At 37.1% G+C, this 27398-nt stretch overlaps 1 protein-coding gene across 1 annotated transcript in view; it reads left to right on the forward strand.

Moving 5' to 3' along the window:
- The window catches only part of EXOC4 (exocyst complex component 4), a 722726-nt gene that overhangs the window by 231736 nt on the left and 463592 nt on the right, over positions 1 to 27398 (forward strand). The gene's annotated exons all lie outside the window — the stretch shown is intronic.

Here is a 27398-nt window from a genome sequence, read left to right on the forward strand (position 1 = left end):
TTAATTTTTATTTATTTCTTATGTCTTTGTTTCCTTACTTTCAGGCATTTTCCTCTGCTTTTAACTTACTTTCTTCTAATCTTGTTTTCATTCTATCTCTTAGACATAGAAATTGGATATAACAATGTATTGCTCTGTGTAAAGTAAAAGTAAATAGACCTGAGGTGAGTAGTAAGGCTTATGAAATTTTTAACATCCATCTTGTCCCCTGAGAGGCCTTTTTTGTTTACTTTCAGTTCTTGATTATTATCTGGAGTCAGGAAATTGCTAGATGTATGTGAGCTGTATCTGCTGTCCAAATTGCTGGAAGGTAATTGGGCAGAGGACAAAATTGGTGGTTCCATTGAATGGTATTTTTCTACACATTTGTGGCTGGCTGGGCCTACATCATGCTTGTTAATGTATGTAGTGTGATACCTAACATTTTTGAGTGTTATCTCCAGACATTGTTCTAGGTGATTTACATGTATTAATGATAGTGATAATATTTTGTTACTATTATGTAACTCAGTTTGTTTAATTTTGCTCTCATTTCAACTCTTAGGCACATCTCTGTATTGACAGCAAATACAAATTCCTCCAGGTAATTTCTGATTAATCTACCTCTGGAATGAATGTTTTAGAAAATTGGACAAAGAGGTGCTCTGTGCAGCATCAGATAACCTCTTCAGTATGTAAATTATTGACGAGAGGCCACCTAATCTAGATTTGGAGACTGTCCGTGGAGGCAACAAGAAGCGTCAAAGTTGTTAAAAGGAGAATAATAAAAATACAAAAGCGTGTAACTAAAAATATGTTACCATTTTTGAGTTGGTTAAATAAGCAGGGAAACTCTCAGAGCTTAGACTTAGGGACACTAGGAACGAGGCACTAAAATGAGAAAAGTTGGGGTCCTGTGGCGGTATGGATTATTATTATTATTTTTTAAGATTTTATTTATTTATTCGGCAAAGATAGAGACAGCCAGCGAGAGAGGGAACACAAGCAGGGGGAGTGGGAGAGGAAGAAGCAGGCTCATAGCAGAGGAGCCTGATGTGGTACTCGATCTCGGAACGCCGGGATCACGCCCTGAGCCGAAGGCAGACGCTTAACCGCTGTGCCACCCAGGCGCCCCGGTATGGATTATTTTTGATCCAGTATTTGGTTTGCTGTACTGAATTCTCTGCATATAAGGAAATTTTTGTCTCATGCATTAGACTAAGGATATTCTGAACTTTCTGTTGCCACTATTTATTATGTATTTATTAATCAGGCTCAGATTGATAAGCCAAGTATTAAGCTCTAGTTCTTATATTAATGTCAAAAGAAATTTTTTAGAGGATGTTGTTCTTGTTCATGCCTTTTTTTTTTTTTAAGATTTTATTTATTTATTTATTTATTTATTTATTTGAGAGAGAAAGAGAGAGACCACAGTGGGTTTGAGGGGCAGAGGGAGAAGCAGGCTCTCCACTGAGCAGGGAGCACGATGTGGGGCTCGATCCTGGGACTCCAGGCTCATGACCCGAGCCAAAGCTCAGATGCAAACAACTGAGCCACCCAGGTGTCCTGTATGTGTTTTTACAAGGTGGTTGACTTTGATTACTGGTTGCTTATTTTTTGGTGATAATGGCCTTCTACTGTTGTTGGTTTTAATTATTATACTGTGAAAGTAATGAAGAAGTGGACTTTTTTTGCAACCAGTTCATATTGATGCACAGTGCAGTGTACTGCAAGAACTGCAGAGCGTACTTTCTTCAGGTGGCCTGTACATCTTTTCATCTAATGACCTTGAAGTTCGGTCCACCAGTAGCACAGGACACTGAATTTTCCAATGGCATTTATTTGTCACCAACCCAGTTTTTTACTGTAGCAAAAATAGATGTTCCAGTACAGCCACTTTCTTAAAGAACTTACCAACACCATGTCTTCTTACACTTTAAAATCATTATCAAGGTAATGAAAACGTGCCATTGAAGAGCCCTATTGTCAGTAACTGTGGCTTCATCAATCTGAATAGAAAATCTGTCTTTGATGTTAATTGACATCTCATCAGTACATCTTTGAATTGAATCATTACTCAATGGCAATGCTTTTAAAAGTACTGGAAGGAATTTTTTTTTAATTTTTAAAAATTTTTTTTTAAAGATTTATTTATTTGAGAGAGAGAGAAAGAGAAAATGTGCATGGGGGGAGGGGCAGAGGGAAAGAATCCCAAGCAGACTCCCTGCTGAGTGTGGGTGCAGGACTCCATCTCATGACCCATGAGATCATGGCCTGAGCCGAAACGAGTCAGACCCACTTAACTGACTGAGGGACCCAGGTGCCCCTAAAGTACTGGAAGGAATTTGATGCATCGCTGTTTAAAATACAGCCTCAAGTGTGGGTCATATGACAATCTCTGCAACTGTATAAACACTAGAAAGTTTGGGGCAGGGTTTTTTTTTTTTTCTGTTTTTTTTTTTAACTTTTTAAAATCTAGCTTTATGGAAATTCACATGACCATGCAATTTACCCATTTAAAGTATACAGTGCAGTGGTTTTTAGGATATTCAGAGTTGCATGACCATCACCACCATCAATATTAGAAAATTTTTATCATCCCCAAAAGAAGTCCTGTACAGTACTATTCATTTCCTCCCATTTTCCCTAGACCTTGGCAGTCACTAATCTACTTTCCTTCTCTATAAAATTTTCTTTTCTGGACATTTCATATAAATGGAATCATACAGTAGGTGGCATTTTGTAACTGTTTTTTTTTCCACTTATGTTTTCAAGGTTCATCTATATTTTAGCAAGTATCAGTCCTTCATGGCTTTACCTTGCTGAATAATATTCCATTGTGTAGCCATTTTATTTATCCACTCACTAGTTGGTGGACATTTGGTTTATTTTCACTTTTGGGGCTATTTCCACATTTGGGTTATTTCCACTTTTTGGCTATTATGAATAAGGCTGCATTAAACACTCATGTGTAAGATTTTGTGTGGATATAAGCTTCATTTTGCTTATGTATATACCAAGAAGTTGAAAGGTTAGAAGGTATGGTAACTCTGTGTTTCCTGCCAACTTACCTGTTTATTTTTTATAGAATTTGAACCATTCACAGTAGAAAATAATCATTTAGGATATTTTTGCTTCAGGTCATTGCCTTCAAGGTGACTTGTTTAGCTTTTGTTCTGCTAGTGTGTGAACCTGCCCATTTATGACATGAGTCAGTCACTAACTACAATTTACAGAAATATCCACCTAAATCTGTTCTTTCTACTCCAAATGCATTTATCTAGTTACATAATCCTTCTCGCAAACTAAGGAATAGGAGATATACTCTAACCATAAAGGGATTGATATTGGACAAGAATGACTAAGTGAGAACTTCACACAGTCCTTGTAGTTCTACACACTGAAATGACAAAGTTCTGGAGATAGATGGCGGTGATGGTTGCCTAGCATTGTGAATGTACTTTAATGCCACTAAACGGTACACTTAAAAATGGTTAGGGGCTCCTGGGTGGCTCAGTTGGTTAAGTGTCTGACTCTTGATCTTACGAACTACAGTCTCAGGTCTTGATCTTATGGTCGTGACTTTGAGCCCTGCATTGGGCTTCACGCTGGGTAGGGAGCCTACTTTAAAATAAGTAAGTAAGTAAGTAAATAAACAGATAAATAAATAAATAAAAATGGTTAAATGGCAAATTTTATGTTATGTTTTATTTTATTAAAAAATATATATATATTCATTGCACGAATGAAATGGTGACAACTACCCAAATGCTTCACAATAAAGAAATTGTAGTTAAGTGCATATTTCATCAAAATTTTAGGAAGTATTAGATATTAATTTAAATGATTATGAGAGTATTAGAGTACTTATGTTATAAATGAAAATTATGTATTCAGTACAAACATGTTAATAAAATACATAAAAAACAGGTATGTGTTTACCTATCAAACTGAGAGAAGTTTCTAAAAAAATAATCAGAAGGTACAAAAGCCAAACCAGAGAGGAATCCATATAGACTTCCTCATGGAAAATAAACAACAAAAAAAAGTTTGGCAGAAGTTGGCTACACCCTGGCTAGTCTCCAAATGAGAATTGTGAATAGTTGAGAGAGGTTGGGCATTTATAGGAAGTCACGTCTGCCAACCTGGGGCATTAGGAACCAGTTTTCAGGTGAAGTTCTTACTGCAAAACAGACCACTAGACCAATGAGAATGAATAGACCTCCTATTTTCTTTAAGAACTTTATGTGATAATCCAGTGTAGAACAGGTATATAGTCAATGAGCAGTATTAGAATAATTTGGAAAAAAATCTAATTCGTGAAATATCGTACAAAACTAATTACAGGTGGTTGAAAGAGTAAATGTAACAAAACATAAAAAATTAGAAGGTAAAAGTAAATATTAAGTGTTTGAATATGCCAAGACTTAAAAGAACTGAAGGAAAGGATAATTTAGTGTTGCTGCATAAAAATGTAAAAACTTTGTAATTGAAACAGAATTAAAAGCTAAAAGAATAAATTGAATAATATTGCAGCAAATATGGCAGAAAGACTGAAGTCCTTACCTGATACAAGCCTCTTTTTTTCTTAACTGAAGTATAGTTGACAAACATGTTACATTAGTTTCAAGTGTACTACATAGTGATTTGAAAACTCTGCATTTTGTTGTGCTCACCACACGTGTAGCTACCATCTATCAGCATACAACGCTATTAAACACCATTGACTGTTTTCCCTATGCCGAACCTTTTATCCCATGACTTATTCATTCCATCACTGGGAGCCTGTGCCTCCCACTCCCCTTTAGCCATTTTATCTGTCCCCCCGGGCCCCCTCCCCTCTGGCAAACCACCAGTTTGTTCTCTGTATTTATAGGTATGTTTCTGCCTTTTTTTTATAAGCTTCTTTTGGATGTACCATAAGACCTGTGCATGTCTCTTTAATGTACTGACTACAGTGCTCGTTTTTTTGTTTTGTTTTGTTTTTTTAATTATTCTTTGTCTGTCTGTCTCACTCAGTAGGGGTACTCTATTCACTTTCACATTTTTAGGGACAAGCACAAAATCTAGCCCATAGAAGGAACTCTGTAATGTCTGAGTGTGAAGGAATTGCATGTTAGGACCCTCACTTTTACTGAGGTGTGAAATGCTTACAAAATTATTATACAAATGTAGACATTTGGTGTAAAAGATTTTGAAAGATGAAATATATATTCCAACAAAAAATGAAATGGCTGTTGGAGTCATATTGTAAATTATTAGTTTATTTAAATTATGGGAGATCTTTTTTCTGTCCTTGCGAATTCTCCTCTCTTTCACTTCCTAAAGCTCTACCTTCATGCCTCTGGTCTTATTTTACTTCTCTCCTTTCTTTATCATTCTCTCTCTCTCTCTCTCCCACCTTCCTCTTCCCTCTTTCCCTCCCCACAACAAGCTCAGTAAAAAAGTGAAGTTTTTGAGTTCCATTTATGCCTTTCCCCACTTGGCCATAAGAATCAACCAAGTGTGTTGTGTGTTTCAGATAATCCCAGTATGATGTGAAGTAAGCTTCCAGTGCAGGATGACTACTGTGGGTGATGCGTAAAATAAATGAAAGGATGTTATGTGGAGTGTTGACCCTTCAGGGCTATTATGTGCAAATTACATGATTTGGATGGTAAACTGAGCCAATTTAATATTGGCTAGTGGAAATGATAGTGTTTATAAATTTGCAGAGTGGCATTTGTATGAATCAGGCTTTAACTTTTATTGCATTGAATATACTTACTATCGTTACTTTAATATTCTTCTAGAGCTGTTTACACTACGGGAAACACTTCTTGAAAACTTGAAATCCTTAGAAATTGGATGATTTTCATTTTACCTAATCTTAAATGATGGCTGTAATTAAGATTTTAGGTTTGTAAATCACTCTACCATAGCCCATGAGAAAAAAGGTGTTTTTTTCCCACTACAGTTTTCTCACTGAAATAGTTTTAGCCATCTCTGTTTAAAAATGCATTCTCTTAAACAATAAGTGTTTCTTATTTCTGTAGTTTTTGAAATTTGTATGCCCCCAATGCATTTTAATTAATAATAGGGGAAAAATGAAAGATAACCTAGGATTATACCCGCACAGTAATAAATACTCTTTATTGTTTATGATTTATTCCAGTTCTGTTTCATATGTATTTATAACTTTAACAATATAACAGTGGTATGGATTCAGCTTTCCTTAAAAATGGATTTAAATTGTTTATCTCCTAACTTCTGTTCATTAAATTAAAATCAGCAAAGGCATTTCATTAAGACTAATATTTGTCCTCTTCAGCCATTTTAGTAAATTTTAAGAAAAGACAATAGAGTTTAATACCAACCTTGAGTAATGTGTTAATTTTTTAACATTGTCAAGCTAGCAAAAGCCCTTCTAAAACAAACATACTAATCCCAAACTACAGGTGTGAGCCACCATTATCTTTTCTGAGTTTTGTGCTGTTAATGTGTTTTGAGTCTCTGCGGTGCATAATATGTGTGATTTGTTTGAGTTTCAGCCATAACTTAGTAGCAATTTTTCTCCATTATGGACTTTACACGTAATGAATTTCAGGAAATAGGCAACAACAGCTTCTGCTTGTAGATAAAGACAGTAATATGATGAAGTGATCAAATACAAATGCTCCTTTAATTTATTTTGCCAAGACATTTATCCATGTTTTATTTATAAGGCAATTGAAGTCATTCATTTTGTATGGAACTCTTCCTCTTCTGAATAACAAATAATATATTATCATATATACCGCATTAGAGGAGGGAGTGATGAAAGCCATACTTGAAAATAAAAGTTTAATATTTTGGGCTCATTGGGCACAATTATAGTGGCACATTCTTTGTTTTCAACTGAATCATAATTGTGTGTTCAGATTTTTAAAGAATTGGGATGGTTTATAGCACAGTTGTATAGAAAATAGAAAATTCTTTGTTCAGAGAAGGAAAAAGTGTTTCTTTTCAGCTGTAGAGCATTTTAAGTGCATGGAATCTGTCTTAGAAATAGCCCTTTGTAACCCTTGCACACACATGATTTTAAGTTGTTTCATTATAGGGGTGACGAGCATGAAATTGAAGCCTGTCTGCCCAAGGATCAATGACATGGCCATTGGAAAGCCATGGCCAACTGGTTTGTTTTGAACTCTTTTCAGAAACTATCCCATGTGAAGGGCATCTGCGACATTTCCTTCCTGAACCAAATCAGGTAGCCCACAGGGTTCTACTCTCCACTTTGTGTTTGCTTTCTCCTGATGCCATAAATAAATACATGCAGAGCTGCATCATAGTGATCATTGTTATTTACCCTTAGTTACATTTCCAGCTAATGACTATAATAGGCCCAGCTTCTTACGTATTGATTGCTTGAGATTACCCACTTTGGGGATAGCTTTGAATAAAAGATCATACCAGGAAGAAAAGTTTCAAGTTTAGAATCTCATAGTATAGAGGTGAGAGGACTAGTTAGGTAGCGCATACCTCTGTTCAAGCAGACACTACATATTGAATTCCATGAGGATTTGTATGTACTTATGGTTAATAGTTCCCTATAAATTAGTTTGGGTAGATCCATGTAATGTTGAAATCATGGTCTACTGATATGGTTTTTCAAAGCATGGTCCCAGACAACTCAAATCTTACTGTAGAATTCCTTTCAATGATGCACTCTTTCTTAGCACATTGAAAGTATATCTGACTTATAAATCATTATTTCAGGAATATCCACTATGTACAGAGATTGAACCATTAAAGCGTATCTGATAATTACAAAGATGTTGGTTTGTGATTGTTTTCATCTCCTGTCTGGAATTGCACAAAGTTATTCTGTTGTCAGGGCATTTGAAATCTTTTCTATACGGAGAGCTTTTGACCTATTCCATCTTTTAAGTGTGACATTTAGCCATTTGAATTATCCACCATAGGTTATTTGCTAGTTACTGCTTTGATACTATAAGGCCTATCGGTTCTTGGAATGCCTCATAGTGTCCTATCAGTGGTACCTTTGCTACTGTCTTGGACTGAGGAAAATGTGGCTCCTGATGATGTGTTTGCTGAGTTATCACTGAGCTGCCTTTTCCTTTTCCCAGAATAGCCACTGCTATTCAGTTAATCTTTCCACGGTCAAACTGAAGGCTGGAAATTATTCCTATTGAGACCAAATAAAACATCTGGACCTTTTGTTGTAGTTTCCAATTGAGAATAGTAAGCTGGTGTTGCTTCCTGACATGTTTGTGGATTTCAGAAGAGAACAATGTGCCTATGTTTTTCGTAGAAAATTCTTTGTGATGGGGTTTTCGCTAGAGTTTCTGGGACTGTTTGGGAGTATTTCCTTTTCTCCGTACTACTTTCTTTCTAAAGTAGGGTTCTTAACAGTTTTTGAATCATGAACCTTTCGCCTTCTCAGAATAATGTTAAATGGATTAAAAATGCACAGGAGTACAAAAGGAACCAACTATGTTGAAGTACAGTTATAATAACAAGATCTGGTGGCAAGTCTGATGATACTATATTTTCAAAGCAATTGTGAGCATCATTTTGAGATACTTAGAACAACTGTAATAGGATATGAAAGTATTGTTGATTTCTATTGTGACAGAGTTGCAAGTATGTTGATAACTATTGTCGTTGTTGCCTGTGATCATAATGGAAGGGAATGCTTAATTTCACTTAACAGTTAGTAATATAAAGATAAGCTTTTTCCCCATCCACGGTCATGCATTCCTTGAATTCTATCCATGGATCCCAGATTAAAAAGGCCTTTCCTAAAGGGATTCCTTCCTTCCTTCCTTCCTTCCTTCCTTCCTTCCTTCCTTCCTTCCTCCCTCCCTCCCTCCCTCCCTCCCTCCCTCCCTCCCTCCTTTCTTCCTTCCTTCCTTCCTTCCTTCCTTCCTTCCTTCCTTCCTTCCTTTCTTTCAGATTTTATTTATTTATTTGACAGAGAGAGAGACAGCCAGTGAGAGAGAGAACACAAGCAGGGGGAGTGGGAGAGGAAGAAGCAGGCTCATAGTGGAGGAGCCTGATGTGGGGCTCGATCCCAGAACGCCGGGATCCCAGAACTGCCCTGAGCTGAAGGCAGACGCTTAACGACTGAGCCACCCAGGCGCCCCAGATTCCTGCTTTCCTATCAATATTTTCTCTGAGCTAATATTCCCAAGTTAGAGAGGAAGTTATTTGCCTTTTGTTCCTGAAGAACTAACTTCCTTAAACCTTAGCAGATGAGTCCTATAATGCTGCTAAGGTTTCAGTGTCTTTAGCGTCTTCTGCCAGAGGAGACGTATGTTTGGTGCATTATTTTCTTTTCCCGATAATTGGCTCTTTCTTCACTTCAGAGACCAATACAATATTGTTACCCAAGCTGTTGAGAAATTCTTATTTCTTTGGGATGGTGTAGACCAAAAGCATAAATCAGTTTGACAGAAATACCCAACCTTTTTCTTTCCAATTTGCTGAAATAAGTTAATCCCATTTATAAATGTTGACCACTCCTCCTTTATCCAAGTTGATGTCAGGTTAGGAATTTGTGATACAGAATCAGTAATTTGAAGTAAACCAGTTACTCACTGGTCTAAGAAGAAAGACCGAATTGATTTGAGGAGAATTTTATTTTTTAAATTCGTGATCTAAGATTCTATAAAAGTTTTCCCATTGATCCTATATTCTGTTTCTCAGGAGAGAACTTTACCAGGATAGAGCTTCCTTCAGCAAACAGATATATCATGACTATCTAGTTTTGCAAATCGATTCTCAAAGGCGTTTCACTTCTCTGGGCACATCAGAGGGGATTAGCAGTAAGAATATAATTTTACTACAGAGACTTCGTGGGAAATAGATGACAGTAGAAAAGGGAGCAAAATTTCAGAGACACTAATTGTAATACCACTCCCATTAGTTGGATTTTTCTTGTATCTGCAGTTCGTTTGAAATGACTATATATAATGTGTATATATATTCATAAATATATATGTGTATCTATATAAGTCATGCAGTAGTTGGGTTTTTTATGTTGTTTAAGGGCTTGAGCCTACAAACATTGACCTTTGCCTGATTTGTCTGAGCCCAGGATATTCCTGTGGTATGTCTGTTGTATTACATCCTGAGCCGTAGGCAGAGAAATGAGATGTAGGCAGTGTGCTGGAGTATAGTTTGGGAACGCTAGAAAGTCACTGTAAAACTAAAGAGAAAAATGTAGTCAAAAACCCTGGTTAGAATTGCTTTCAAAATGTACAGAAGGGAAAAATTGTATATGGATGAAATAAAAGGCTTTAGTTGATTTTTGTGACGCAATGAAAAATGTGACTTGCCCCCAGTTGAAAAAAATGGCAGCAGCTGAAAGTATTCTATTCAGTTGACTACTGTAAGAAGCCCAGCAAAAACCAGTCATCAAAATTCCCAAATGAAATGTAACATTGTTCTAAAAATAATCAAAATTCTTTCCTAGTTTTGGCAAAAAAAGATGGTAGGGGTTGCACTTACTGTTTATTTTCACTTATTTTTCATGGTCAGACATCCTTGAATATATCAGTCATTCTTGAACTTTATTTGCATCAGAATGATCTGGAGGGCTTCTTAAAACACTCCTCGCCCCCCCCCCCTCAATTTCTGATGCATTGTTAGGTCAGGAGTGAGGCCCAAGGATTTGCATTACTAGGTACCACACTTTGAGAACCTCTGCACTATTACCCAGTTAATTATTTTCTAGCCGTAGCAATGACTTACCTGATAATCTTTTGCTTAATGTGTTTGCATGACCCAGTAGACCACCTCATCTTATTAAAAACAGAAGGGAGCACTTCTTAGTTAAAAGAAGCTGTCTAATGAACACAGACTGTGAGCCTTGGTTTCAGGAACATTCAGAGTTCTTTAGATTGGAGATTGATCCATTATGAAATGTTTTCTTATGGTCTCAGCAAATATGGAGGTTAAGGAAAAGGAAATACTGGGGCGCCTGGGTAGCGCAGTGGTTAAGTGTCTGCCTTCGGCTCAGGGCGTGATCCCAGCGTTCTGGGATCGAGCCCCACGTCAGGCTCCTCCACTAAGAGCCTGGTTCTTCCTCTCCCACTCCCCCTGCTTGTGTTCCCTCTCTCGCTGGCTGTCTCTCTCTGTCAAATAAATAAATAAAATCTTTAAAAAAAAAAAAAAAGGAAAAGGAAATACTAACGTCGTTAATGGGCTGTGAGAATTCTCATTGTTACAAATGTGCTTTAATATTTTATCAGTTACTATGATTTTGCGTTTGGCTTTAGTGATGCCCCGGATAACTACCAGCTACACATTTTTTGTTTGTTTGGGGTTTTTTAGTGGCTGACCATAGTATCGTATTCAGATTGTTGTTACCATCATTTGGTTTAAGCAAACCTAAATAGGGACTAGGGTTTCAAAGTCTATTCTTTGGTCACTTAATTTATTGGTTTATTCAAAATCTGCATGACCATTTAATATCTTAAATGAGCTAGGACCCTTTAAAGTACTCAGATTGAGAGGATATGTGGGTACTCTCTACACTATTCAATTTTCTGTAAACCTAAAACTAGTCTAAAAAATAAAGGGAATTAATTTTTATAAAAAGTGCTCAGAGCCAACACATCTGTTGAACAAAAGGGAAAGGGATTCGAAAATATACATAGGTTTGACAGTTATTGGAGACGAAAGATCCCGGATGTGCAAGGTGGGTTTTGTTTTGTTTTGTTTTGTTTTAAATCCCTGTTCATTTATACATCCAAACACCAACAGATGTATGATTTAGCATTTGCCCTGCACCTCTGGCTCTAGGGACTGTGGAGTTTTTGTATGTGGGTTCTCTGCTGCAGTGAACTCTGTCATTGTTCTGAACAGCTGGGAATGGGGGATAGCTCATTAAGACAGGAGATGTTATCCAAGTCTCCCCTGGCATCCCAAAGAGGAGTGAATATGTTTTGCTTCCCAAGATCTAAAGTATCCATTTCGTTACCACCTAGTGTTCTCTTTGCTTTTATTGAAAAACTCTATTGGCCCCATTGCCTCTTTGAATGATGTGCACAGTTCATACCAGCTGTTCCCTTGTTATCCTCTTCTCCTTATTATTTTGCTTTTTATTATGTTTATGGTGTATGGTGTGCCTTTATTTCAAAAAGTAAGACCCCAGTGTAATTAGTTCATATCACTTGTTTATGTAACTAGACCAATATTAAGAACAGATTTCCACAAATAAATCCCTAGCATCCAGATATCCCTGTTCCCTTGGGGTTAAAAAGCAACTTTGCTGGGAAAGGGGTTTAATTTAAGTTCGTTATGCTTATCGAGGAAGGGAGCTTACATTTGAGTCCTTATTTTGTGCCAGGTACTTCGCTCGTATTACTTCATTTGATGGTGGTAATAAATCTGCGAGGTATAAGTATTATCCCATTTTGTAGATGGGGCACTGAGCATCAGAAAGATCAAATAACTCAATTAGTAAATTGTGGACCAGGGATTCAAACCTGTGCCTTTCTGATTCTAATCCCTATTATGTTACCTTTTGATGAGTTATATGTCCGTGTTCATTTCTCATGTGGCATCATTGCTTATGAGGCATGATTATTCAGAACAAAAAGACGATTAGAGAAATCGTGTTTAAAATACCACTTGCATCTGGAGATTCATAGGCATGTCTAGGTCATCATTTTTCAATTTGGAGAATTATTTGGTCCTTGCAAATGAAATAAGCAGGGATGATCAGGAACAGCAGCCTGGAGCCTCCTTTGTAACTGGAGAGAGAAACATTTCAACCTCTCTACTAGCGTTTATTGGGAGAGTACAACGTGTCAACCACATACATGCATTATTTCATTTAATCCTCTAGGAAGTGTAGGAATACATGGGGAAAATGACGTCCAGAGCAGTTGAGTAATATGCCCAAGCTCACATAGCCTGCAAGAATAAGGTAGGGGCAAGAGCTGCTATCAGATTCTAGAGCTCACACTCTCAATCTATGCTACGCTGCTAAGAAGTGGCAGTTAAAACATGGGAGTGGTGTGGTACCATAGCCTAGAAAGGAGGTAAGTTATTTGAACACCTGACCATTTTCTTTTCCCATCAACTAAATATATTTTTTAAACAGAGGTACATTTATCCCTCTTCAAATACAAATTTCCTAAAGAGAAATTAAAGTACAGGCAAATTTACTCAGTATACTTTTGATTAATCCAAGAAAGTTGGTGGTATGATTTCTAAGTCACTCTAGTTGGGTACAAATGGAAGGAGCTGGGGGTTTTGAGAATAAAAAGAAGTCAGAAATGGTGACAAAGAAAGGCTAGAGGTTTTGTACATATGCAGCTTTGTCAAAGGTAAAAGGAAGCAAAGGGTGGGAGTCGATTCGCTTTCCATTCCAAGACATCTGTGAGGAAGGAACAAATGATGTCAGGTGCTTTGGTCTATTAATTGCAGAACCATAAGCATGGTGGAGGGGCTTACCCTAACCCTTTTTTTCCTGGTTAAAGCTCTGTAAGACATTTATGAGACATAATGGCAAGATTCAGGGAGGCAGGACCTAGTAGAGACTGAACATTAAACATGGACGGAGTAATAGACACCTCTTGGTATATGTATACAACCACAGATCTCTTAATGCACATATTTTCTGTAGCAAAACAACACTTCTAGTGAGGAAGAGATTTTAATTAAAATTAATATTACAGTACCCAATATTATTCATAGCTTTTAAAGTATAGCTGATGCTTTCTTTGGATGAGAAGATATCTTTATTTTGTTGGCTGTAGATGAATGCATGTGGCCTTTCCTAGGTTTAGCTCCTGAACCACAGAAGCTGCCTTCTGTGCTATATGGAAACTAACCATCCATGTTGGAGAGTGTCCATGCTTTTTAAATTAGTTTTAATATAATAAACTATTTCATATTTAGTGTTTTAGACTTAGCGTATAGTCTACTCGGCTTCTAACTACAGATTCATTAACTGAATTTATATTCATTTGTGAAATGTTGACAAGTAGGCGAAAACTGGAGGGGAGACAAAGGAACATTGTGATGAAACCAAGGAGAACTTGGCTGCAGTCAGGGCCCATGGCACTGCCAGTCCTCGGAGGCCCAGGCAAGGCTGGGGAGCAGGTCTATCAAACTCAGTAAGAAAAAAAAAAGAACACATGGAAAAAATTCTTTTTATGTGAAAAATCTAGTAGTCCTTAGGAACATAAATCCTTCTTAAAGTTGAGAATTCAGTTGTACCACTTCTTTTCAGTGAATCTGTCTAATAATAATGTGATAGTTCATTATTTAATTTTTAATTGGATACTTTTTAGAAATCGGTTTTGGGAAACAGAGGCCCAGCAGACCCACAAGTACCTGGCATTTACTGTTTATAATTTTGGGGAGCCCACTTCCTTCCAGAAGTTCCTGAACTTTTTCTTTCTCCGTTAGCCTGAACTTGACTTACTAACCGTATTCATTAGTATATGGCTGATCAGAATTAAGTATTTTAGACAAATACAAGAAGGGATGAGCTCAGAATGAGAAGAGTTAGGATAAATTGCTTAAGTGAAAAATCTCTTAGGAAATAAATATCAATTGCATTTTCCCACTGTGTGAACAGAGAGGGGCAGAGTAACCAAGAGGTGGTGCCTAGGTGATTTATTTACCTGAGTGCTTTTCATACATGATGTTGTGATGGTAAGTTAATGTCACAAAACAAAGAGCAATGCTAGAAGAAACCATTGACCTAAGAGAAAGCCTGCTTTTGATACCCTTTGCTTTTAGAAGTAAGACTTTGGTGTGGCCAAGTTTTAAATTGGCCACATTTATTCGTAAGTTTGGAAACCATTTAGATTTTGAACTTTAGTGAGCCTGCACACACACACAATGAATTATTTACTCCCATATAAATTTGTTTAGAGGCTCCTGTAATTGACTTATTTAGAAGCAATAAGGTAATTCAGATAATTTCAGAAAATTTACTTTTGCGAAGGAATTCTAATAAAGGATAATTTAGACAATTATGCATGAGGAAAGACTATTTACTAAAAAGAGAGTAAGCTTCCTATAGATGTTAGAGTTCAGAATGAGAGATTCTCTTTGAAAATAGTCTATTCCCTGAGATTTCAGGGTGAAAATTACATGGATGGAGTATGACCCAGAAACAGCCCTGCCAATGATTGCCACTGGGAATACAGTAATTGAAGATTTGCCTGTGTTGATTGACTTTCAATATCTGATTACAGAAGCTCTGAGCAGTGTATCTTATTCTTTGATCTCCTTTGTTACCTCCTTTCAGAAATGCTTGTAAAATGTGTCTGGTCTATTTATAGATTTTTGGATTCTTAGAAGGCCACTTAACCGTTTCTGTTTAGTGTTTATCAGTAGAGTATTTCAGCTGAGAGCAATATATTAGCATTATACAAAACCTGAATTAAAACTTGGTAACATTCCAAAGCCGGTATTTTTGGCATAGAATACACTTATATCTTATAGTACCTCATATACATGAATATTTATACTGAAGTAGGTCTTGATCTCCAGTGCTAGGATGAAGACCTGTGGCAGGACACTGTAGCTTGTGGATACCAACCCTTTTAGAACGACTCACTGTTATGTTTTGAGTAAATCTGTCTCTGGGAGTTAAATTCAATGCTGTCAACATGAGAATCTGGTCACTTTATTTAGAATTTAACAGCGGCAGCATGTATGAATGGACTTTTACTTAAAAAAATAACCCAAAAATGAAAAAAACCCCAAACACATTTGTATTCTGTTTTCCTCTAGCCCCGAGGGTAGCCTGTACAGTGTGGATCAGTGTGGGTTATTGATGGTAGCTTCTTGCCATGCCAAGCTATGGTAGTGCCGCAGCTGGTTCCCAGCTTTAGTTTTGCCAGGAGTACCTTTCGACGCTTACAAACCCAGTTCAGTGATTCTCCTGTTTCCCCACGTAGTAATATACCAACTTGGCCACGATGGTGCAGAAGTAGATGGAGAGGAAAGGGGAGGTGAGGAAGGGGAGGTGATTTTCCGTAGACTGTGAAGAAGATCTCGAGCTCCCAGCCTCTCACAGTGACAAATGCGAGAAGTCCACATGGCAGATGAGAACGCTCTTCCTACGTTATCGTAGAGCAGAGAATTCTATTTCAGCTCTGATAAGCACTTGCTTTGTGTTTCTAGTATGCCCAGTGTTTTCATAATCAAATCATATCCTCTACCTTTTGACATTGTGCTTTGCTTGGCACTTGGCTTCTGTGTATCCGTGTTTATTGCCATTTTTGATTTAGTGTGGGATTTGAATAATGACTGCCTACATTTTAAACGATGTCACATTGCAGTGTATATTTGCTCAAATTTATGTGTAATCAGTAAACATATGTTTTTGGTGTTTCCTTTCTGTTTCAGAGATGCATGTTTGGCTGTAGCTGTTTTCAGAGCCCTTCCATTTTGGTCCTGGGCTGAAGAACCTTAGCTAATTTTAATCAACCCTGAGCTGTCATTTCTGTTCATCACTGTCACATTAGCATCATTCCTGTTCATCAATGTCACATTAGCAGCAAATCTGAACTTGCTGATTAGTAAAGTGGATGGAAATCACAGCTCTGTGTGTGTCCAAATAGCTACTCATCAGCAAGGCTTGTGATGGGGTCTGATGGTTTAATGCAGGCCTTAATCAAGGGCTGAGAAATGTTTTCTCTGTACTTTAACCTAGTACTATTGAATTACATTAACATGTATATACGCTCACATACACATACACGCAAGTCGTGCTGCATCAGCATTCCAAGTCAGTCAGGCTGACTCAAACAAAGGAAGGAAGAACAGACTTTGAAGATGGCTTTTCTTGTGATTTCAAGTCAGCAGACATAAACAGTATCTTCGTCTTTGGGCGTATTGGGTTACTCGTATCCAGCTGAAGACTGCTTCATTGAAAATATACTATCTTCGGGGACATAAACTGAGAAACTAGGGGGCAGATGGGATAGATTTTATGTGCAGAGCCGACGTTACCCCAAATGGTCACTCACTCCTCAGTGGTACTTGTGCAGATGTGTTAACACACATTTGAGTTCTTGTGCTTGTTACGAGTTACAAAGGCGTGGGAGTCCTTATCTGGAGATGAGATGGGGTCACATTATGTAATATCTCAGCTTGAGCATGCGAAACAAGTATATTTTATTTTTCATAAACAAACTTTTTGTGCATCAGTTAAACTCAAACACTGTATTTTGAGAATTGACTGTAAAACCTAATGTCTTTGTGTGCCTGACTTTTGATGTGGCTTTTTTATTTTGAGAGGTAAGTGTCATTCTGACTCCACTAATGAAGTTCTAAGTAGGTAAGTGACTCATCCAGAGTCACACTACCCATACATACAAGCTGGGCCTTGCATACAAGTCTTTCTGACTCCTGGTCTGGTGATTTTGTCTTTTCACCACGTAGCAGCTGTCTTGCTTCTGTGACTTGTTAACATGATGCCAGAAAATGATGATGAAGGTCTGTCTGAGTTTTTTAAAAAATTCCTCATACCTTGATGCTTACAGTCATATCTAAATGACCATTGCCATTGTGAATCCTAACTTCACTTAGGATAGCGGAAGCATTGGGGAAAGCAAGGATGTTACCAAAGTTTACGCCAACATTGTCTGAGAGGATTGTAGGATTTGCATTCAAACTAATAACAGCATGGGCATCAGGACTCTGGTAGTACTTTATGGAAACCAGTTTCGTGCATGTTTTTACAATAGTATCAGTTCTTTTATCTGATTAAAAATTTTGCCTTACAGATTTTTATTTTCGTCTGTAGACTCTAGCCCTGGAGTTGTATTTTTGAAGCCTGTTGTCATTTCCTTTCTTCTAGGACTAGTGGGTGCATGTTCAGGTATTGCCAGCATACATTGTGTTGCTGTTCTAACCTGAATGAACATGCTTATTTTCTTCCAAGATTTCTGTTACTATCACATTATCTCTTTCTTTTCTGATGGCTCAGATTAATAGAGTGCTATCACGTTTATTTCTCTTGTCTGTTATGCCAGACTGGGTGTTTTACTTCGCTTCTATTCTGAGCCCAGTAAGTTTTCCTTTGAGGCAGCAGCAGCCTGTAGTGGGAAGAGTGTGGGCTTTTGAGACAGAGACCTGAATTAGGATTCTTGCTTCTCCACTTACTGGTTTTTTGAATTACTAAGCTTTTTCCAGCCATATTACCCTGATCTGTAATAGTAGGGATTTGTTGGGTTACTGTGAGGATTAAGTAGGGCAACCAAAAAGAAATGGCTGCTGTATTCCTTACTTAGAGTAACTATATTTCCCTCCTTCCACCTCTCCGTCCCACTGTCTTCGTCTTTCTCATTCTGTTCACAACCCCAAAGCTTTAGTGATTCTTAAGACATCATACTCATCCACGTGGAGGATTACTTTAACCACGCTCTGGTCATGAGCATTAGACTAGTAGGGTCATCAATGTTGTTTCTAACCAGACTTCTCATTTCAGCAAAAATATTCCTGGGTCCAGTCTTCCTCTTTGTACTTTGCCCAGTCACACCTATTGTCTCCCCTCTTACGTGTTTTATCTGAGCTTGTTTCTTTCCTCCTGTCAATTTATTTTAAGACTCTCTCTATTTGGGTGGAAGACTTGCTGCCAAACATCTTTAACTCGGCTGTAGGGGTAGGTGTAGTTGCGAACACCAGGGACTCAACAGTGGGGTAAACAAGACGGAATGTCATTCTTTTTCCACATGCAAGTCTGGTAGTCAGGTCCTGGCATGTGGCCTTGATCCATGACGTCCTTGAGGACCTGGGCTCTTTCTTCTTAATGTTCCATCATTCCTAAGATCTCTTTGTCCAAGGTGGATACTTGAACTCTTGCAATCTTATCTACATATTAGCAGTGAGTGGACAGGGGCAAAGTGGGACGTGCTCCTCTCTCTGGAAGCTGCCCACACCGACTTCCTCTTACACTTCATTGGCCAGGACTAGCTGTGAGGAAGACTCGGGAAACTAGTATGATTCAGTCATCCATGAGCTGGGAAGGAGGGACTGGAGATTCGAGGGTCAATATCAGCAGTGTCTGCCTTGTTGGTTTACGTGAAATGTGCTATATCCTGAAAGCCTGAGGAAATCAAATCCTTTTCTTTTCCGCCAATTATGTTGCTGCCCCTTTACTTCTTGTACCACACTTTATCTTTTTAAGTCCACACTACCTGTGGAAATAGAATATCACCTATACTCTATTCAGATATTTTGCCAGAGGAAACTGTCTCTACAGTTGGATTCTTTGTTCCCATGTGAATCAGCTACCGTGATCATTGGCTGCATGCTTAGCAGTCCAATCTAGCAGAAAGCCATGTTGGATTTTTCTCTACATTCCTCTGAAAGTAGTCTAATATGTCGAATTTTAAGGTTGTCTTCCACCAAAATAATGGTGGTACAGCACTCTTCAGTTTATTTTTATCAAACCATCTGTGGAAATATAGTCCATATTTAAGATGTATCAGTAGTCAAGGATAATTATGAACTGTATTAAAGATGCAGTTGTAGGGGCGCCTGGGTGGCACAGCGGTTAAGCGTCTGCCTTCGGCTCAGGGCGTGATCCCGGCGTTATGGGATCGAGCCCCACATCAGGATCCTCTGCTATGAGCCTGCTTGTTCCTCTTCCACTCCCCCTGCTTGTGTTCCCTCTCTCGCTGGCTGTCTCTATCTCTGTCAAATAAATAAATAAAATCTTTAAAAAAAAAAAAGATGCAGTTGTAAACAGTTTTATATGTCGGTCACAATAGCTCATACACAGTAGTTCACTTTGTTTTCTTTTATAAATGTTTCCCTTTTCTGGTAGCAACAGTTACAAGAACCCCTGCTTTTTTCACATTATTTATTGTGATTGAGAGATACATGAGGCCCTAAGAGTATTTTTATTTTGATAAATGAGGTAACTGGTTTCAGAGGTTGGGTAACTCGTCTAAGGTCATATAACTAGTAAGCGGCAGACCTAAGCCTCAAACCTACATTTCTCTAATCCAGATTCACTTCCTTTTGTACCACGGTCCATGAGCTGGGAAGTCAGGCCATTCTTTTACTTACCGCGGACTGAATTCTCAGAATTCCCTGTTGCTGCCTTTCCAGAATGGATGGACCATCCTTGATGGGAGAACCATCATTTTTGTCAGAATGTTCAGGCTGGAGTAGGGTTGGTTACCTTCATTTGCTGTTAAACAGTTTTCTCTTCATCCATAGCTTGACAAAAATCTCCTTCTCTTTCTTTAAAATCTTTTACCTGTAGTCCTATTTCTTTTTCTTCTAGGATTGAATTTATTCTATATTTTAAATTTGTGTCCATGCTCTCAAGGAGCTTAAATCCTCTTTAGGGATACATCATGTGTGTCTGAGGGAAGGGTCACATTGGCATACCCATCTCAGTGAAATTGCTGCATGTGTATCTTTTTTTCTTCTTTTACCATTCTTTATGCTGTACATTTTTTAAATAAACCGATATTGCTCTGTTTCAGAAATGGGTACTTATTTGTCTTTATCTTTTATCTTGGTACTTCGTACCTGTGGTATGCTTAAGATTCTGCTTTACTCTGTTACATCTAGAAAGAACCATTTTAGATTTACACTCAAACACACTTCATCATCTTATAAAGGGTGGGACAGAAGACAGGGGCAGAATATCCTACCCCCTGCACAGAAATGGGGATAGTGTCCTTCTTCCTTCTGTTCTGCTTCAAGCACTGTGATGCTTTGATTAGATAAGAGAATTTTTTCTTTATTGTCGTAAGCTACTATCTGATGCAAATAGCTATCTCTACTGTATCTCATTTGTCCTTCACTTTACCTCTTGGGCTGTATTTTTCCATTTTGCATAACTGCCAATGTGTGAACTTTAAAATGAACTCAAATTATGAACTCAGGAACCAGCTTTCTTTGGCAAAACTGTGACTTCACAGAGTTCTGGATCTCAGTTGCCTTCTGCTCCTTGCTGAGTAAGTGAAGACAGGCTATTTCCGTACCTGTTAATCAGGAACAAGAAAAGCCATTTGTCTCAGGCATAGGTTCTCTCTAAAAGCTAACCATAACATCTGTGTAGTTTGTAATGATTTTCATAATTTGGAGTTTTTTCTTTTTTGTGTGACTTAGCAGTTTTCAAAGGTAGGAAAGGAACTTATAATATGTTTTTGTAAGCATGAAAACTTTCCCCAGATTCCATGATGGAATATAACCTGAATATTTAGTTGTCTCTCTGGAAGACGTTCATTGCTCCATAATACTTATGAATCCTTAGATCTGAGAATTTGTAGATTTTCTCCCAGAAAGTTCTAAGGAGGTTGCTGTAGGGGAACATCTGCTCTGAGGTAATGGGTTCCCTGTAGATACTCTCTCAGAATCCCTTCTTGCTTTATGATTCTTTGATAAGCATTCTATAATTCAGCTATGTGAAAAAAAATCACCACCAGCAACCTCCAAAACCTGGGAGGAATGGTTAGCTATTTCTCGTTGGTAGTTTTGAGTACTTTCGAAGGAAGGCATTAGATAAACAGGAGGCATTTTTTGTTATACCTATTGCCATTACTTGTTATCACTTCTGTACCACCTGCCTCACTAATGCAATTGCTTACAGGAGCTGCAATTTTATTCCTGATGGCCACTTTTTGTCATTATGTAATCTGTGGTAAACCACATACCATCTAAATGTTGCCATTGGATTTCTTTTTCTTCAAACTCCAGCCCTAGAATACTGTTTCCGTCACATTTGTCAGTGAGCCCCTAATGGAAATTTCTTAGAAATATATGCTGCTTGGTGCCCAGGAAAAGAAAACATATTAAAAACCAGTGTAACTCCAACTGATTACCCCATCATAGTTCTTATTACCTCAGAAAACTATTAAAAGAACATTAATAAGTTTTCCATGCATGGCTTCATTTTTATAACCAGTTGCTAAATTGCTAAGTTGCCTTTATATTTACTTTCAAATTTACAAACATAATTTCCAAATCTGTGGCTTTCATTTGCTAATGCATAGCTCATTGTATATGTGTATGTGTGTGGTTTTTCTGGTAAATTGCCATTTCTTCCTTGTTCAAAAGCTTTGGGTCTCTTATTCTGAAAGATTCCTGCCAGCAGTTATCAATTTGTGTATTATGGAACTGTGTATTGACCTGATAGACTTTGCCAGTTTCACTTGCACAGCTAATAGCTTCCTTTTGGAAAGCAGAGAAAGGCTTTCTTGCAGAAATATGTTGATTTATTCTCTATTTACTTCTCATCAGAAAACTTTTTAAAAACAATTTTGTTTTGAAATTTGGAATCCCTTGATGTGTGGGGTGTTTTTACATAATGAAAGCACTTCTTGCTAGTTATTTTTCTTTTTCTGACAGTACTAACAAATGTATTTTTAATACAATTAGGAACATGAAAGATTTCATATTACAATAGGTAATACAGAAACTCGTGGTCCATCTTCTGAATTTTTATGTCTATATGAAATAATTAGGTAGAATTAAGCTAATTATAGTCTTCATCTACTTTTTGTCTTATTGGAAATGATTCTCCCTATTTTTTCAAATAATTTGAGAATATGAACACTACACAGGAAGCCTAAGTTAGGTATGCCATCTCCGAAAATCTCTGCCAAATGCACCTAGATTAATTTTCTGTGTTTGAATGTCTGTCACTGTTACCTACTCCATTCTTTAGCACTGGTCAGCATCTCCCTGGTATCTTTGAAAGGTGTTGGTAATAAACACCTGGGAATAACAATGCATGGTGCCCCATAAGTAGCTGCTTTTAGGTGTGAATCATTCACACAGAATGTTTGCACTTTATTTATTTATTTATTTATTTATTTATTTATTTATTTATTTTATTTATAAATTCAATTAGTCAACATATGGTATATCATTAGTTTCAGATGTAGAGTTCAGTGATTGATCAGCTGCATACAACACCCAGTACTCATCACATCATGTGCCCTCCTTAATGCCCATCACCCAGTTGCCCCATCCCCCCAACCCACCTCCCCTCCAGCAATCCTCAGTTTGTTTCCTACAGTGAAGATTCTCTCATGGTTTGTCTCCCTCTCTAATTACTTCCCATTCCATTTTCCCTCCCTTCCTCTATGATCCTCTGCACTGTTTCTTATATTCCTCATATGAGTGAAACCATATGATAATTGTCTTTCTCTGATTGACTTATTTTGCTCAGCATAATACCCTCCAGTTCCATCCATGTCGATGTAAATGGTAAATATTCATCCTTTCTGATGGCTAATATTTCTTTGTATATACAGATTCCAAATCTTCTTTATCCCTTCATCTGTTAATGGAAATCTTGGCTCTTTCCATAGTTTGGCTATTATGGACATTGCTGGTATAAACATTGGGGTGCATGTGCCTCTTCACATCATTACATTTGTATCTTCGGGGTAAATACCTAGTAGTGCAATTGCTGGGTCCTAGGGTAGCTCTATTTTTAACTTCTTGAGGAACCTCCATACTGTTTTCCAGAGTGGCTATACCAGCTTGCATTCCCACCAACAGTGTAAGAGTGTTCCCCTTTTGTGTGTGTGTGTGTATGTGTGTGTCTGTATGTATACATATACATGTGTTTTTCTTTCTTTACAATTTTGGGATCAGGTGTCTCCTAACAAACAGACCGAAATACACCCAGGACCAAGTGTGTCACCCTGGTCTATCTGTTTGATTATATTTTCTCTTTTTTCCCTTTTTTTCCTTTTCTTTGGTTTCTGATCTCTTCTGATTTGTCTAGTGTATATTTCGCTGGGGTCATGGTTGATATTTTTATTTTTTATTTCTTTTTACAGATATATTCAGAGCATTTCATCCTAACACAACAGAACACACATTCTCCTCAATTTCACATGGAACATTCTCCAGGATAGGTCACATACTGGGTCACAAATCAGGTCTCGACTGATACCAAAAGATTGGGATCATTCCCTGCATATTTTCAGACCACAGTGCTTTGAAACTTGAACTCAATCACAAGAGGAGATTGGGAAGGGACTCAAATACTTGGAGAAACATTTGTATTTTAAAGAAAAATCTTTTGTGTGAACTTCTCTGTAGTCTTTACTTGGTGGATATTTCAGCAGTATGATAAAGTAAAAAAAAAAAAATCTAGGCAGTGTCGGGAGTAATTTGGGGGGAAAGAAGTTTGTCACAACACTATATAAGGGGTTACCTTACCAGTGACAGAGGCAGAGACTTAATTCTCTTCTGGTGGTTATGCACTTTTGATTCTTGATTCTGCCTTTTTTTTTTAAGCATACAGTGTAACTCCATTTTATAAGCTTATTTTAAAAATTGTTTTGAGATAATAGATCATGTAGAGAATGCCCATTTTTTCCTCTAAATTGTGATGTCATTGACATATAACATTAAATTTAAAGTGTTTAACATGTTGATTTGATATATTTATATGTTGTCATGTGATCACCATTGTGGTATTAGCTAATACCTCTATCACATCACATAATTATAATTTCTTTTTTTGTGGTGAGAACAATTAACATCTAGGCTCTTAGCACCTTTGAAGTTTATAATACATCATTGTTGACTGTAACCATTATACTGTGCATTAGGTCTCCAGGACTTATTTATCTACTAGTTGGCAAGTTTGTACCCTCGAACAACATCTTCCAATTTTCCCATCACCCTAGCCCTTGGTAACCACCATTCTACACAATGTTTTTACAAGTTCAGCTTTTTTAGATTCTACATATAAATGATATTATATAATATTCTTTTTTTCTGTCTGGTTTATCTCACTTAGCATAATACCCTTAGGGTCCACTCATGTTTCACAAATGGCAGAATGTCTTTCTCTCTCCCAGTTGAATGGTATTTCATTGTGTATATACATACCCCATCATTAGCCTTTCATCCATTGGTGGACACAGGTTCTTTCCATATTTCGGTCTTTGTGAATAATGCTGTAATAAACATGGGAATGCAGGTATCTCATTGATACCTTGTTTTCATTTCCTTTGGATATATACCCAGAAGTGGAATTGTTGGATCATATGATAGTTCTAATTTAATTTTTTGAGGAATCTCCATACTGCTTTCCATAGCATCTACACTAATCTACATTGCCACCAATGGTGTACAGGTGTTCTCTCGTCTCCGCATCCTTGCTAACACTTGTTATCTCTTGTCTTCTTGATGATATAAAGAGAATGCCTATTTAAAGGTATTCACAAAATGATTTGAAATAGTTTCAACCTGATGTAGTGAATTAACTAAATTAACTAGGCATTAACTTTATATTTGTGTATCAGTACCAGTTTTATTTTTCTTTGTATTAAGGAAAATTTGAATTGTTCTTTTCAAGCTTGTTGATGGATTCAGAATTAAAATTAGAGATTAAAAGTTATTAATAAGTGTATTTAGACTGGTGTTATGTCAGTTGAGAGCTATAAGATGACCACAGTTGTCAAAATAAATTTTTGCTCATTTTCATTAGACCGCAAATATCATAGCTTGAGTGTTTTGGGAAACTTGAGTTTTTTAGATTTGTCCCTGAACTCTTGGTTGGCTTTGCAGTTTAGTTTTTGATATTTAGTTCTCTTTGGTAATGTTTTAAGAAGGCAATCAGGTTTTTTATAACTCTTCCAAAACTCCCTTTGCATGTAAATTGAGTATCCCAATATAATCTCTCTACAGCCTAAGATTTTTCTCTGAGACAGATCTTTATGTTTCTATTTAATTTACTATTTCTATTTATTTCATTATTTCTTAGGAATTTCAATAGATTACATCGAGTATCCAGATATAATTTAATTAATTCTATTGACCTCACCCAAGCTGTTGTTCAGTTGATATTTCCTAGTGTTGAGTTTCAGAGGAGTATTTTTATACTTTGAATATTTAGGGGCGCCTGGGTGCTGTAGTCCATTAAGCGTCTGACTCTTGGTTTTGTCTCAGGTCATGATCTCAGGGTTGTGAGATTGAGCCCCGCTCAGTGGGTAGTCTTCTTCAGGATTCTTTCCCTCTGCCTCTCCCCCTTTTCATGGGTGCACACACACACGTGTGTGTGTGTGTGTGTGTGTCTGCACGCATGCACGTGCGCTTTCTCTCTCTCTCTCAGATAAATAAATAAATCTTTAAAAGATATATCTAATGGTTATACTGTGGGAAAGTTCCTTTCTTCATTTTACCTGATTCTTTAATTCCATTTTTTGCTCGAGTTGTTGAGCTTGACCCATCCTTCAGACAATAAACTTTCATATATTTAATAACTATTATTAGGTTATCCTTATGCTGTCTTTTCTTCAGCTACAATAATCGCAGTTTCTTTAAGCTTTATTTCTATACAGCTTTTATCAGGTTTTAATAATTTTAGTGGCTTCTTCTGGGTCTTCTTTAGAAAACAGTAGTATGAGATTATCAAATGAACTTACTGGTGGAAGTGTGCCTGTCGTTTATCCTCTGTATCAGTCAAATTCGTGGAGATCTTCAAACTGAAGCCTCCATGGGAACATTTATTATTTGTTCAAATATGGCCATAAAAATCGACTTTGCAATCATATTGAGTCATCTTGACAGTGCTGTGAGTGACAGAAACTAATCTTATCTGCTGGCTAGCATTTTAGAAATGATAAATGGACCCTCAGTCTTTAGTTAGCCTATAAATGAAATTAGGTTTATCTTATTTCTCCAAGAAATAACATTACTTAGAAAATTTTGAATTATACCTTTCTGAACGAAGTTAAATAGTAAAGGCCAGGGGCTACATTTTGATTATTATTATATACATATATTTTTTGCCTGGCTTTTAGCACCACGTAATGGTGCTTTGGGAAAATGAAAGTGTTAAGAACTCAGCATATATTTCCTGAAGAGAACAAAAGATTTCCCATCATCTCTGCTTGCAACCTAACTTGAAAATTAGACTCAAATAGACTGAAAAATACATGTTTAAGATAAATTTTTACCAGGAATTTGTGCTTTGATTTTTTTCTCAGATCTAAAATAAATTTTTAAATCTTGATAATCTCAGCATGTGGAGGACTAATGTTTTATCTGTCTTCCTTCTAGTCGTCTAATCATTTAAAGATCAAGTTAAATTGAAATCTAGTACAATTCCTGCTGGTAAAGTGACTTTTATAGTAACTTCCGTCATTCATTTGTTTTCCCAGTAGGAAGCTGATTTACCTGACTTCTCCGTGTGGTTCTGATACCTTTGTTTTGAAATTGTCTTTTCTTTGTCAGTCAGGATCAAGGACTTCAGAACCCATTTTTATCAACTCCTAGAACAAATTAAATTAGGTCACCTCACAGTGTCTAATGCCTTTTTCTTCTGCATTTTATCTGAAATTTCAGAACCTCAACACTGTCATTTTTTCCCCTTTCCTCTATTCTTGTTCTCCAAGACCATGCTAATAAGTTTGTTAGATGGTATTTTGTCAAATTTGAGGTTTAGCCAAATCAAGGGAATTAAA

This window comes from Ursus arctos, unplaced genomic scaffold, assembly GCF_023065955.2.
Source record: "Ursus arctos isolate Adak ecotype North America unplaced genomic scaffold, UrsArc2.0 scaffold_3, whole genome shotgun sequence".
Taxonomy (NCBI): domain Eukaryota; kingdom Metazoa; phylum Chordata; class Mammalia; order Carnivora; family Ursidae; genus Ursus; species Ursus arctos.